Genomic DNA, 15482 nt, shown 5'->3' with positions numbered 1-15482 from the left:
ATGGAGATGGCTAAAATGAGGGTTAGGGTTAGCATTCAGAGATCTACAATGACTCTAGCTCCAGGGGCACTAGTGCTGTAAAAACCACGCCAAGAAGAATGTGGCACAGCCCCAAAATTACTTCTTCTACAACTGTCTTATTTGGGCGAACCTTAATGCTGGTGATGTAGGCCTCATCTCTAGGAAGCTGGCTAAAATTAGGGTTAGGCTTGGGGCTGGCATTCAGAGATCTAAAGTGCCTCTAGATCCAGGGGCATTAGTGCTATAAAAACCACGCCAAGAAGACTGTGGCACAGCCCCAAAATTACTACTTCCACAACTGTCTGATTTGGGCGAACGTTAATGCTGGTGTTTTAGGCCGCATCTCGAGGGAGCTGCCTGAAAGTAGGGTTAGGGCTTGCATGAAGATATCTATCATGACTCCAGCTCCAGGAGCACTAGTGCTGTAAAAGGCATGCCAAGAGGAATGTGGCACAGCACCAATATTACTCCTTAAACACCTTTCTTATTTGGGCTAGCCTTAGTGCTGGTAATAAAAGCCTCAACTCTAGGGCGCTGGCTAAAATTAGGGTTAGGGTTAGAGTTAGCATACAGAGATCTAAAATGACTCTAGTTCCAGGGGCACTAGTGCTGTAAAAGGCATGCCAAGAGGAATGTGGCACAACAATAATATTGCTCCTTCCAGAGCTTTCTCAGTTGGGAAAGACTTAATGTGAATGAGGATAGCCTTATCTCTATGGAGATGGCTAAAATGAGGGTTAGGGTTAGCATTCAGAGATCTACAATGACTCTAGCTCCAGGGGCACTAGTGCTGTAAAAACCACACCAAGAAGAATGTGGCACAGCCCCAAAATTACTACTTCTACAACTGTCTTATTTGGGCGAACCTTAATGCTGGTGATGTAGGCCTCATCTCTAGGAAGGTGGCTAAAATTAGGGTTAGGCTTGGGGCTGGCATTCAGAGATCTAAAGTGCCTCTACATCCAGGGGCATTAGTGCTATAAAAACCACGCCAAGAAGACTGTGGCACAGCCCCAAAATTACTACTTCCACAACTGTCTGATTTGGGCGAACGTTAATGCTGGTGTTTTAGGCCGCATCTCGAGGGAGCTGCCTGAAAGTAGGGTTAGGGCTTGCATGAAGATATCTATCATGACTCCAGCTCCAGGGGCACTAGTGCTGTAAAAGGCATGCCAAGAGGAATGTGACACAGCACCAATATTACTCCTTAAACACCTTTCTTATTTGGGCTAGCCTTAGTGCTGGTAATAAAAGCCTCAACTCTAGGGCGCTGGCTAAAATTAGGGTTAGGGTTAGGGTTAGCATACAGAGATCTAAAATGACTCTAGTTCCAGGGGCACTAGTGCTGTAAAAGGCATGCCAAGAGGAATGTGGCACAACAATAATATTGCTCCTTCCAGAGCTTTCTCAGTTGGGAAAGACTTAATGCGAATGAGGATAGCCTTATCTCTATGGAGATGGCTAAAATGAAGGTTAGGGTTAGCATTCAGAGATCTACAATGACTCTAGCTCCAGGGGCACTAGTGCTGTAAAAACCACGCCAAGAAGAATGTGGCACAGCCCCAAAATTACTACTTCTACAACTGTCTTATTTGGGCGAACCTTAATGCTGGTGATGTAGGCCTCATCTCTAGGAAGGTGGCTAAAATTAGGGTTAGGCTTGGGGCTGGCATTCAGAGATCTAAAGTGCCTCTACATCCAGGGGCATTAGTGCTATAAAAACCACGCCAAGAAGACTGTGGCACAGCCCCAAAATTACTACTTCCACAACTGTCTGATTTGGGCGAACGTTAATGCTGGTGTTTTAGGCCGCATCTCGAGGGAGCTGCCTGAAAGTAGGGTTAGGGCTTGCATGAAGATATCTATCATGACTCCAGCTCCAGGGGCACTAGTGCTGTAAAAGGCATGCCAAGAGGAATGTGACACAGCACCAATATTACTCCTTAAACACCTTTCTTATTTGGGCTAGCCTTAGTGCTGGTAATAAAAGCCTCAACTCTAGGGCGCTGGCTAAAATTAGGGTTAGGGTTAGGGTTAGCATACAGAGATCTAAAATGACTCTAGTTCCAGGGGCACTAGTGCTGTAAAAGGCATGCCAAGAGGAATGTGGCACAACAATAATATTGCTCCTTCCAGAGCTTTCTCAGTTGGGAAAGACTTAATGCGAATGAGGATAGCCTTATCTCTATGGAGATGGCTAAAATGAAGGTTAGGGTTAGCATTCAGAGATCTACAATGACTCTAGCTCCAGGGGCACTAGTGCTGTAAAAACCACGCCAAGAAGAATGTGGCACAGCCCCAAAATTACTACTTCTACAACTGTCTTCTTTGGGCGAACCTTAATGCTGGTGATGTAGGCCTCATCTCTAGGAAGGTGGCTAAAATTAGGGTTAGGCTTGGGGCTGGCATTCAGAGATCTAAAGTGCCTCTAGATCCAGGGGCATTAGTGCTATAAAAACCACGCCAAGAAGACTGTGGCACAGCCCCAAAATTACTACTTCCACAACTGTCTGATTTGGGCGAACGTTAATGCTGGTGTTTTAGGCCGCATCTCGAGGGAGCTGCCTGAAAGTAGGGTTAGGGCTTGCATGAAGATATCTATCATGACTCCAGCTCCAGGGGCACTAGTGCTGTAAAAGGCATGCCAAGAGGAATGTGGCACAGCACCAATATTACTCCTTAAACACCTTTCTTATTTGGGCTAGCCTTAGTGCTGGTAATAAAAGCCTCAACTCTAGGGCGCTGGCTAAAATTAGGGTTAGGGTTAGGGTTAGCATACAGAGATCTAAAATGACTCTAGTTCCAGGGGCACTAGTGCTGTAAAAGGCATGCCAAGAGGAATGTGGCACAACAATTATATTGCTCCTTCCAGAGCTTTCTCAGTTGGGAAAGACTTAATACGAATGAGGATAGCCTTATCTCTATGGAGATGGCTAAAATGAGGGTTAGGGTTAGCATTCAGAGATCTACAATGACTCTAGCTCCAGGGGCACTAGTGCTGTAAAAACCACGCCAAGAAGAATGTGGCACAGCCCCAAAATTACTACTTCTACAACTGTCTTATTTGGGCGAACCTTAATGCTGGTGATGTAGGCCTCATCTCTAGGAAGCTGGCTAAAATTAGGGTTAGGCTTGGGGCTGGAATTCAGAGATCTAAAGTGCCTCTACATCCAGGGGCATTAGTGCTATAAAAACCACGCCAAGAAGACTGTGGCACAGCCCCAAAATTACTACTTCCACAACTGTCTGATTTGGGCGAACGTTAATGCTGGTGTTTTAGGCCGCATCTCGAGGGAGCTGCCTGAAAGTAGGGTTAGGGCTTGCATGAAGATATCTATCATGACTCCAGCTCCAGGGGCACTAGTGCTGTAAAAGGCATGCCAAGAGGAATGTGGCACAGCACCAATATTACTCCTTAAACACCTTTCTTATTTGGGCTAGCCTTAGTGCTGGTAATAAAAGCCTCAACTCTAGGGCGCTGGCTAAAATTAGGGTTAGGGTTAGGGTTAGCATACAGACATCTAAAATGACTCTAGTTCCAGGGGCACTAGTGCTGTAAAAGGCATGCCAAGAGGAATGTGGCACAACAATAATATTGCTCCTTCCAGAGCTTTCTCAGTTGGGAAAGACTTAATGCGAATGAGGATAGCCTTATCTCTATGGAGATGGCTAAAATGAGGGTTAGGGTTAGCATTCAGAGATCTACAATGACTCTAGCTCCAGGGGCACTAGTGCTGTAAAAACCACGCCAAGAAGAATGTGGCACAGCCCCAAAATTACTACTTCTACAACTGTCTTATTTGGGCGAACCTTAATGCTGGTGATGTAGGCCTCATCTCTAGGAAGCTGGCTAAAATTAGGGTTAGGCTTGGGGCTGGCATTCAGAGATCTAAAGTGCCTCTAGATCCAGGGGCATTAGTGCTATAAAAACCACGCCAAGAAGACTGTGGCACAGCCCCAAAATTACTACTTCCACAACTGTCTTATTTGGGCGAACGTTAATGCTGGTGTTTTAGGCCGCATCTCTAGGGAGCTGCCTGAAAGTAGGGTTAGGGCTTGCATGAAGATATCTATCATGACTCCAGCTCCAGGGGCACTAGTGCTGTAAAAGGCATGCCAAGAGGAATGTGGCACAGCACCAATATTACTCCTTAAACACCTTTCTTATTTGGGCTAGCCTTAGTGCTGGTAATAAAAGCCTCAACTCTAGGGCGCTGGCTAAAATTAGGGTTAGGGTTAGGGTTAGCATACAGAGATCTAAAATGACTCTAGTTCCAGGGGCACTAATGCTGTAAAAGGCATGCCAAGAGGAATGTGGCACAACAATAATATTGCTCCTTCCAGAGCTTTCTCAGTTGGGAAAGACTTAATGCGAATGAGGATAGCCTTATCTCTATGGAGATGGCTAAAATGAGGGTTAGGGTTAGCATTCAGAGATCTACAATGACTCTAGCTCCAGGGGCACTAGTGCTGTAAAAACCACGCCAAGAAGAATGTGGCACAGCCCCAAAATTACTACTTCTACAACTGTCTTCTTTGGGCGAACCTTAATGCTGGTGATGTAGGCCTCATCTCTAGGAAGCTGGCTAAAATTAGGGTTAGGCTTGGGGCTGGAATTCAGAGATCTAAAGTGCCTCTACATCCAGGGGCATTAGTGCTATAAAAACCACGCCAAGAAGACTGTGGCACAGCCCCAAAATTACTACTTCCACAACTGTCTGATTTGGGCGAACGTTAATGCTGGTGTTTTAGGCCGCATCTCGAGGGAGCTGCCTGAAAGTAGGGTTAGGGCTTGCATGAAGATATCTATCATGACTCCAGCTCCAGGGGCACTAGTGCTGTAAAAGGCATGCCAAGAGGAATGTGACACAGCACCAATATTACTCCTTAAACACCTTTCTTATTTGGGCTAGCCTTAGTGCTGGTAATAAAAGCCTCAACTCTAGGGCGCTGGCTAAAATTAGGGTTAGGGTTAGGGTTAGCATACAGAGATCTAAAATGACTCTAGTTCCAGGGGCACTAGTGCTGTAAAAGGCATGCCAAGAGGAATGTGGCACAACAATAATATTGCTCCTTCCAGAGCTTTCTCAGTTGGGAAAGACTTAATGCGAATGAGGATAGCCTTATCTCTATGGAGATGGCTAAAATGAGGGTTAGGGTTAGCATTCAGAGATCTACAATGACTCTAGCTCCAGGGGCACTAGTGCTGTAAAAACCACGCCAAGAAGAATGTGGCACAGCCCCAAAATTACTACTTCTACAACTGTCTTATTTGGGCGAACCTTAATGCTGGTGATGTAGGCCTCATCTCTAGGAAGATGGCTAAAATTAGGGTTAGGCTTGGGGCTGGCATTCAGAGATCTAAAGTGCCTCTACATCCAGGGGCATTAGTGCTATAAAAACCACGCCAAGAAGACTGTGGCACAGCCCCAAAATTACTACTTCCACAACTGTCTGATTTGGGCGAACGTTAATGCTGGTGTTTTAGGCCGCATCTCGAGGGAGCTGCCTGAAAGTAGGGTTAGGGCTTGCATGAAGATATCTATCATGACTCCAGCTCCAGGGGCACTAGTGCTGTAAAAGGCATGCCAAGAGGAATGTGACACAGCACCAATATTACTCCTTAAACACCTTTCTTATTTGGGCTAGCCTTAGTGCTGGTAATAAAAGCCTCAACTCTAGGGCGCTGGCTAAAATTAGGGTTAGGGTTAGGGTTAGCATACAGAGATCTAAAATGACTCTAGTTCCAGGGGCACTAGTGCTGTAAAAGGCATGCCAAGAGGAATGTGGCACAACAATAATATTGCTCCTTCCAGAGCTTTCTCAGTTGGGAAAGACTTAATGCGAATGAGGATAGCCTTATCTCTATGGAGATGGCTAAAATGAAGGTTAGGGTTAGCATTCAGAGATCTACAATGACACTAGCTCCAGGGGCACTAGTGCTGTAAAAACCACGCCAAGAAGAATGTGGCACAGCCCCAAAATTACTACTTCTACAACTGTCTTATTTGGGCAAACCTTAATGCTGGTGTTTTAGGCCGCATCTCAAGGGAGCTGCCTGAAAGTAGGGTTAGGGCTTGCATGAAGATATCTATCATGACTCCAGCTCCAGGGGCACTAGTGCTGTAAAAGGCATGCCAAGAGGAATGTGACACAGCACCAATATTACTCCTTAAACACCTTTCTTATTTGGGCTAGCCTTAGTGCTGGTAATAAAAGCCTCAACTCTAGGGCGCTGGCTAAAATTAGGGTTAGGGTTAGGGTTAGCATACAGAGATCTAAAATGACTCTAGTTCCAGGGGCACTAGTGCTGTAAAAGGCATGCCAAGAGGAATGTGGCACAACAATAATATTGCTCCTTCCAGAGCTTTCTCAGTTGGGAAAGACTTAATGCGAATGAGGATGGCCTTATCTCTATGGAGATGGCTAAAATGAGGGTTAGGGTTAGCATTCAGAGATCTACAATGACTCTAGCTCCAGGGGCACTAGTGCTGTAAAAACCACGCCAAGAAGAATGTGGCACAGCCCCAAAATTACTACTTCTACAACTGTCTTATTTGGGCGAACCTTAATGCTGGTGATGTAGGCCTCATCTCTAGGAAGCTGGCTAAAATTAGGGTTAGGCTTGGGGCTGGCATTCAGAGATCTAAAGTGCCTCTACATCCAGGGGCATTAGTGCTATAAAAACCACGCCAAGAAGACTGTGGCACAGCCCCAAAATTACTACTTCCACAACTGTCTGATTTGGGCGAACGTTAATGCTGGTGTTTTAGGCCGCATCTCGAGGGAGCTGCCTGAAAGTAGGGTTAGGGCTTGCATGAAGATATCTATCATGACTCCAGCTCCAGGGGCACTAGTGCTGTAAAAGGCATGCCAAGAGGAATGTGACACAGCACCAATATTACTCCTTAAACACCTTTCTTATTTGGGCTAGCCTTAGTGCTGGTAATAAAAGCCTCAACTCTAGGGCGCTGGCTAAAATTAGGGTTAGGGTTAGGGTTAGCATACAGAGATCTAAAATGACTCTAGTTCCAGGGGCACTAGTGCTGTAAAAGGCATGCCAAGAGGAATGTGGCACAACAATAATATTGCTCCTTCCAGAGCTTTCTCAGTTGGGAAAGACTTAATGCGAATGAGGATAGCCTTATCTCTATGGAGATGGCTAAAATGAAGGTTAGGGTTAGCATTCAGAGATCTACAATGACTCTAGCTCCAGGGGCACTAGTGCTGTAAAAACCACGCCAAGAAGAATGTGGCACAGCCCCAAAATTACTACTTCTACAACTGTCTTATTTGGGCGAACCTTAATGCTGGTGTTTTAGGCCGCATCTCAAGGGAGCTGCCTGAAAGTAGGGTTAGGGCTTGCATGAAGATATCTATCATGACTCCAGCTCCAGGGGCACTAGTGCTGTAAAAGGCATGCCAAGAGGAATGTGACACAGCACCAATATTACTCCTTAAACACCTTTCTTATTTGGGCTAGCCTTAGTGCTGGTAATAAAAGCCTCAACTCTAGGGCGCTGGCTAAAATTAGGGTTAGGGTTAGGGTTAGCATACAGAGATCTAAAATGACTCTAGTTCCAGGGGCACTAGTGCTGTAAAAGGCATGCCAAGAGGAATGTGGCACAACAATAATATTGCTCCTTCCAGAGCTTTCTCAGTTGGGAAAGACTTAATGCGAATGAGGATGGCCTTATCTCTATGGAGATGGCTAAAATGAGGGTTAGGGTTAGCATTCAGAGATCTACAATGACTCTAGCTCCAGGGGCACTAGTGCTGTAAAAACCGCGCCAAGAAGAATGTGGCACAGCCCCAAAATTACTACTTCTACAACTGTCTTATTTGGGCGAACCTTAATGCTGGTGATGTAGGCCTCATCTCTAGGAAGATGGCTAAAATTAGGGTTAGGCTTGGGGCTGGCATTCAGAGATCTAAAGTGCCTCTAGATCCAGGGGCATTAGTGCTATAAAAACCACGCCAAGAAGACTGTGGCACAGCCCCAAAATTACTACTTCCACAACTGTCTGATTTGGGCGAACGTTAATGCTGGTGTTTTAGGCCGCATCTCGAGGGAGCTGCCTGAAAGTAGGGTTAGGGCTTGCATGAAGATATCTATCATGACTCCAGCTCCAGGGGCACTAGTGCTGTAAAAGGCATGCCAAGAGGAATGTGGCACAGCACCAATATTACTCCTTAAACACCTTTCTTATTTGGGCTAGCCTTAGTGCTGGTAATAAAAGCCTCAACTCTAGGGCGCTGGCTAAAATTAGGGTTAGGGTTAGCATACAGAGATCTAAAATGACTCTAGTTCCAGGGGCACTAGTGCTGTAAAAGGCATGCCAAGAGGAATGTGGCACAACAATAATATTGCTCCTTCCAGAGCTTTCTCAGTTGGGAAAGACTTAATGCGAATGAGGATAGCCTTATCTCTATGGAGATGGCTAAAATGAGGGTTAGGGTTAGCATTCAGAGATCTACAATGACTCTAGCTCCAGGGGCACTAGTGCTGTAAAAACCACGCCAAGAAGAATGTGGCACAGCCCCAAAATTACTTCTTCTACAACTGTCTTATTTGGGCGAACCTTAATGCTGGTGATGTAGGCCTCATCTCTAGGAAGCTGGCTAAAATTAGGGTTAGGCTTGGGGCTGGCATTCAGAGATCTAAAGTGCCTCTAGATCCAGGGGCATTAGTGCTATAAAAACCACGCCAAGAAGACTGTGGCACAGCCCCAAAATTACTACTTCCACAACTGTCTGATTTGGGCGAACGTTAATGCTGGTGTTTTAGGCCGCATCTCGAGGGAGCTGCCTGAAAGTAGGGTTAGGGCTTGCATGAAGATATCTATCATGACTCCAGCTCCAGGAGCACTAGTGCTGTAAAAGGCATGCCAAGAGGAATGTGGCACAGCACCAATATTACTCCTTAAACACCTTTCTTATTTGGGCTAGCCTTAGTGCTGGTAATAAAAGCCTCAACTCTAGGGCGCTGGCTAAAATTAGGGTTAGGGTTAGGGTTAGCATACAGAGATCTAAAATGACTCTAGTTCCAGGGGCACTAGTGCTGTAAAAGGCATGCCAAGAGGAATGTGGCACAACAATAATATTGCTCCTTCCAGAGCTTTCTCAGTTGGGAAAGACTTAATGTGAATGAGGATAGCCTTATCTCTATGGAGATGGCTAAAATGAGGGTTAGGGTTAGCATTCAGAGATCTACAATGACTCTAGCTCCAGGGGCACTAGTGCTGTAAAAACCACACCAAGAAGAATGTGGCACAGCCCCAAAATTACTACTTCTACAACTGTCTTATTTGGGCGAACCTTAATGCTGGTGATGTAGGCCTCATCTCTAGGAAGGTGGCTAAAATTAGGGTTAGGCTTGGGGCTGGCATTCAGAGATCTAAAGTGCCTCTACATCCAGGGGCATTAGTGCTATAAAAACCACGCCAAGAAGACTGTGGCACAGCCCCAAAATTACTACTTCCACAACTGTCTGATTTGGGCGAACGTTAATGCTGGTGTTTTAGGCCGCATCTCGAGGGAGCTGCCTGAAAGTAGGGTTAGGGCTTGCATGAAGATATCTATCATGACTCCAGCTCCAGGGGCACTAGTGCTGTAAAAGGCATGCCAAGAGGAATGTGACACAGCACCAATATTACTCCTTAAACACCTTTCTTATTTGGGCTAGCCTTAGTGCTGGTAATAAAAGCCTCAACTCTAGGGCGCTGGCTAAAATTAGGGTTAGGGTTAGGGTTAGCATACAGAGATCTAAAATGACTCTAGTTCCAGGGGCACTAGTGCTGTAAAAGGCATGCCAAGAGGAATGTGGCACAACAATAATATTGCTCCTTCCAGAGCTTTCTCAGTTGGGAAAGACTTAATGCGAATGAGGATAGCCTTATCTCTATGGAGATGGCTAAAATGAGGGTTAGGGTTAGCATTCAGAGATCTACAATGACTCTAGCTCCAGGGGCACTAGTGCTGTAAAAACCACGCCAAGAAGAATGTGGCACAGCCCCAAAATTACTACTTCTACAACTGTCTTATTTGGGCGAACCTTAATGCTGGTGATGTAGGCCTCATCTCTAGGAAGGTGGCTAAAATTAGGGTTAGGCTTGGGGCTGGCATTCAGAGATCTAAAGTGCCTCTACATCCAGGGGCATTAGTGCTATAAAAACCACGCCAAGAAGACTGTGGCACAGCCCCAAAATTACTACTTCCACAACTGTCTGATTTGGGCGAACGTTAATGCTGGTGTTTTAGGCCGCATCTCGAGGGAGCTGCCTGAAAGTAGGGTTAGGGCTTGCATGAAGATATCTATCATGACTCCAGCTCCAGGGGCACTAGTGCTGTAAAAGGCATGCCAAGAGGAATGTGACACAGCACCAATATTACTCCTTAAACACCTTTCTTATTTGGGCTAGCCTTAGTGCTGGTAATAAAAGCCTCAACTCTAGGGCGCTGGCTAAAATTAGGGTTAGGGTTAGGGTTAGCATACAGAGATCTAAAATGACTCTAGTTCCAGGGGCACTAGTGCTGTAAAAGGCATGCCAAGAGGAATGTGGCACAACAATAATATTGCTCCTTCCAGAGCTTTCTCAGTTGGGAAAGACTTAATGCGAATGAGGATAGCCTTATCTCTATGGAGATGGCTAAAATGAAGGTTAGGGTTAGCATTCAGAGATCTACAATGACTCTAGCTCCAGGGGCACTAGTGCTGTAAAAACCACGCCAAGAAGAATGTGGCACAGCCCCAAAATTACTACTTCTACAACTGTCTTATTTGGGCGAACCTTAATGCTGGTGATGTAGGCCTCATCTCTAGGAAGGTGGCTAAAATTAGGGTTAGGCTTGGGGCTGGCATTCAGAGATCTAAAGTGCCTCTACATCCAGGGGCATTAGTGCTATAAAAACCACGCCAAGAAGACTGTGGCACAGCCCCAAAATTACTACTTCCACAACTGTCTGATTTGGGCGAACGTTAATGCTGGTGTTTTAGGCCGCATCTCGAGGGAGCTGCCTGAAAGTAGGGTTAGGGCTTGCATGAAGATATCTATCATGACTCCAGCTCCAGGGGCACTAGTGCTGTAAAAGGCATGCCAAGAGGAATGTGACACAGCACCAATATTACTCCTTAAACACCTTTCTTATTTGGGCTAGCCTTAGTGCTGGTAATAAAAGCCTCAACTCTAGGGCGCTGGCTAAAATTAGGGTTAGGGTTAGGGTTAGCATACAGAGATCTAAAATGACTCTAGTTCCAGGGGCACTAGTGCTGTAAAAGGCATGCCAAGAGGAATGTGGCACAACAATAATATTGCTCCTTCCAGAGCTTTCTCAGTTGGGAAAGACTTAATGCGAATGAGGATAGCCTTATCTCTATGGAGATGGCTAAAATGAAGGTTAGGGTTAGCATTCAGAGATCTACAATGACTCTAGCTCCAGGGGCACTAGTGCTGTAAAAACCACGCCAAGAAGAATGTGGCACAGCCCCAAAATTACTACTTCTACAACTGTCTTATTTGGGCGAACCTTAATGCTGGTGATGTAGGCCTCATCTCTAGGAAGGTGGCTAAAATTAGGGTTAGGCTTGGGGCTGGCATTCAGAGATCTAAAGTGCCTCTACATCCAGGGGCATTAGTGCTATAAAAACCACGCCAAGAAGACTGTGGCACAGCCCCAAAATTACTACTTCCACAACTGTCTGATTTGGGCGAACGTTAATGCTGGTGTTTTAGGCCGCATCTCGAGGGAGCTGCCTGAAAGTAGGGTTAGGGCTTGCATGAAGATATCTATCATGACTCCAGCTCCAGGGGCACTAGTGCTGTAAAAGGCATGCCAAGAGGAATGTGACACAGCACCAATATTACTCCTTAAACACCTTTCTTATTTGGGCTAGCCTTAGTGCTGGTAATAAAAGCCTCAACTCTAGGGCGCTGGCTAAAATTAGGGTTAGGGTTAGGGTTAGCATACAGAGATCTAAAATGACTCTAGTTCCAGGGGCACTAGTGCTGTAAAAGGCATGCCAAGAGGAATGTGGCACAACAATAATATTGCTCCTTCCAGAGCTTTCTCAGTTGGGAAAGACTTAATGCGAATGAGGATAGCCTTATCTCTATGGAGATGGCTAAAATGAGGGTTAGGGTTAGCATTCAGAGATCTACAATGACTCTAGCTCCAGGGGCACTAGTGCTGTAAAAACCACGCCAAGAAGAATGTGGCACAGCCCCAAAATTACTACTTCTACAACTGTCTTATTTGGGCGAACCTTAATGCTGGTGATGTAGGCCTCATCTCTAGGAAGGTGGCTAAAATTAGGGTTAGGCTTGGGGCTGGCATTCAGAGATCTAAAGTGCCTCTACATCCAGGGGCATTAGTGCTATAAAAACCACGCCAAGAAGACTGTGGCACAGCCCCAAAATTACTACTTCCACAACTGTCTGATTTGGGCGAACGTTAATGCTGGTGTTTTAGGCCGCATCTCGAGGGAGCTGCCTGAAAGTAGGGTTAGGGCTTGCATGAAGATATCTATCATGACTCCAGCTCCAGGGGCACTAGTGCTGTAAAAGGCATGCCAAGAGGAATGTGACACAGCACCAATATTACTCCTTAAACACCTTTCTTATTTGGGCTAGCCTTAGTGCTGGTAATAAAAGCCTCAACTCTAGGGCGCTGGCTAAAATTAGGGTTAGGGTTAGGGTTAGCATACAGAGATCTAAAATGACTCTAGTTCCAGGGGCACTAGTGCTGTAAAAGGCATGCCAAGAGGAATGTGGCACAACAATAATATTGCTCCTTCCAGAGCTTTCTCAGTTGGGAAAGACTTAATGCGAATGAGGATAGCCTTATCTCTATGGAGATGGCTAAAATGAAGGTTAGGGTTAGCATTCAGAGATCTACAATGACTCTAGCTCCAGGGGCACTAGTGCTGTAAAAACCACGCCAAGAAGAATGTGGCACAGCCCCAAAATTACTACTTCTACAACTGTCTTATTTGGGCGAACCTTAATGCTGGTGATGTAGGCCTCATCTCTAGGAAGCTGGCTAAAATTAGGGTTAGGCTTGGGGCTGGCATTCAGAGATCTAAAGTGCCTCTACATCCAGGGGCATTAGTGCTATAAAAACCACGCCAAGAAGACTGTGGCACAGCCCCAAAATTACTACTTCCACAACTGTCTGATTTGGGCGAACGTTAATGCTGGTGTTTTAGGCCGCATCTCTAGGGAGCTGCCTGAAAGTAGGGTTAGGGCTTGCATGAAGATATCTATCATGACTCCAGCTCCAGGGGCACTAGTGCTGTAAAAGGCATGCCAAGAGGAATGTGACACAGCACCAATATTACTCCTTAAACACCTTTCTTATTTGGGCTAGCCTTAGTGCTGGTAATAAAAGCCTCAACTCTAGGGCGCTGGCTAAAATTAGGGTTAGGGTTAGGGTTAGCATACAGAGATCTAAAATGACTCTAGTTCCAGGGGCACTAGTGCTGTAAAAGGCATGCCAAGAGGAATGTGGCACAACAATTATATTGCTCCTTCCAGAGCTTTCTCAGTTGGGAAAGACTTAATGCGAATGAGGATAGCCTTATCTCTATGGAGATGGCTAAAATGAGGGTTAGGGTTAGCATTCAGAGATCTACAATGACTCTAGCTCCAGGGGCACTAGTGCTGTAAAAACCACGCCAAGAAGAATGTGGCACAGCCCCAAAATTACTACTTCTACAACTGTCTTATTTGGGCGAACCTTAATGCTGGTGATGTAGGCCTCATCTCTAGGAAGCTGGCTAAAATTAGGGTTAGGCTTGGGGCTGGCATTCAGAGATCTAAAGTGCCTCTAGATCCAGGGGCATTAGTGCTATAAAAACCACGCCAAGAAGACTGTGGCACAGCCCCAAAATTACTACTTCCACAACTGTCTTATTTGGGCGAACGTTAATGCTGGTGTTTTAGGCCGCATCTCTAGGGAGCTGCCTGAAAGTAGGGTTAGGGCTTGCATGAAGATATCTATCATGACTCCAGCTCCAGGGGCACTAGTGCTGTAAAAGGCATGCCAAGAGGAATGTGGCACAGCACCAATATTACTCCTTAAACACCTTTCTTATTTGGGCTAGCCTTAGTGCTGGTAATAAAAGCCTCAACTCTAGGGCGCTGGCTAAAATTAGGGTTAGGGTTAGGGTTAGCATACAGAGATCTAAAATGACTCTAGTTCCAGGGGCACTAATGCTGTAAAAGGCATGCCAAGAGGAATGTGGCACAACAATAATATTGCTCCTTCCAGAGCTTTCTCAGTTGGGAAAGACTTAATGCGAATGAGGATAGCCTTATCTCTATGGAGATGGCTAAAATGAGGGTTAGGGTTAGCATTCAGAGATCTACAATGACTCTAGCTCCAGGGGCACTAGTGCTGTAAAAACCACGCCAAGAAGAATGTGGCACAGCCCCAAAATTACTACTTCTACAACTGTCTTCTTTGGGCGAACCTTAATGCTGGTGATGTAGGCCTCATCTCTAGGAAGCTGGCTAAAATTAGGGTTAGGCTTGGGGCTGGAATTCAGAGATCTAAAGTGCCTCTACATCCAGGGGCATTAGTGCTATAAAAACCACGCCAAGAAGACTGTGGCACAGCCCCAAAATTACTACTTCCACAACTGTCTGATTTGGGCGAACGTTAATGCTGGTGTTTAAGGCCGCATCTCGAGGGAGCTGCCTGAAAGTAGGGTTAGGGCTTGCATGAAGATATCTATCATGACTCCAGCTCCAGGGGCACTAGTGCTGTAAAAGGCATGCCAAGAGGAATGTGACACAGCACCAATATTACTCCTTAAACACCTTTCTTATTTGGGCTAGCCTTAGTGCTGGTAATAAAAGCCTCAACTCTAGGGCGCTGGCTAAAATTAGGGTTAGGGTTAGGGTTAGCATACAGAGATCTAAAATGACTCTAGTTCCAGGGGCACTAGTGCTGTAAAAGGCATGCCAAGAGGAATGTGGCACAACAATAATATTGCTCCTTCCAGAGCTTTCTCAGTTGGGAAAGACTTAATGCGAATGAGGATAGCCTTATCTCTATGGAGATGGCTAAAATGAGGGTTAGGGTTAGCATTCAGAGATCTACAATGACTCTAGCTCCAGGGGCACTAGTGCTGTAAAAACCACGCCAAGAAGAATGTGGCACAGCCCCAAAATTACTACTTCTACAACTGTCTTATTTGGGCGAACCTTAATGCTGGTGATGTAGGCCTCATCTCTAGGAAGCTGGCTAAAATTAGGGTTAGGCTTGGGGCTGGCATTCAGAGATCTAAAGTGCCTCTACATCCAGGGGCATTAGTGCTATAAAAACCACGCCAAGAAGACTGTGGCACAGCCCCAAAATTACTACTTCCACAACTGTCTGATTTGGGCGAACGTTAATGCTGGTGTTTTAGGCCGCATCTCGAGGGAGCTGCCTGAAAGTAGGGTTAGGGCTTGCATGAA

Source organism: Lathamus discolor, chromosome 5 (assembly GCF_037157495.1).
Source record: "Lathamus discolor isolate bLatDis1 chromosome 5, bLatDis1.hap1, whole genome shotgun sequence".
In the NCBI taxonomy this organism is placed as follows: domain Eukaryota; kingdom Metazoa; phylum Chordata; class Aves; order Psittaciformes; family Psittacidae; genus Lathamus; species Lathamus discolor.
Note: the sequence above shows the minus strand (reverse complement) of the source record.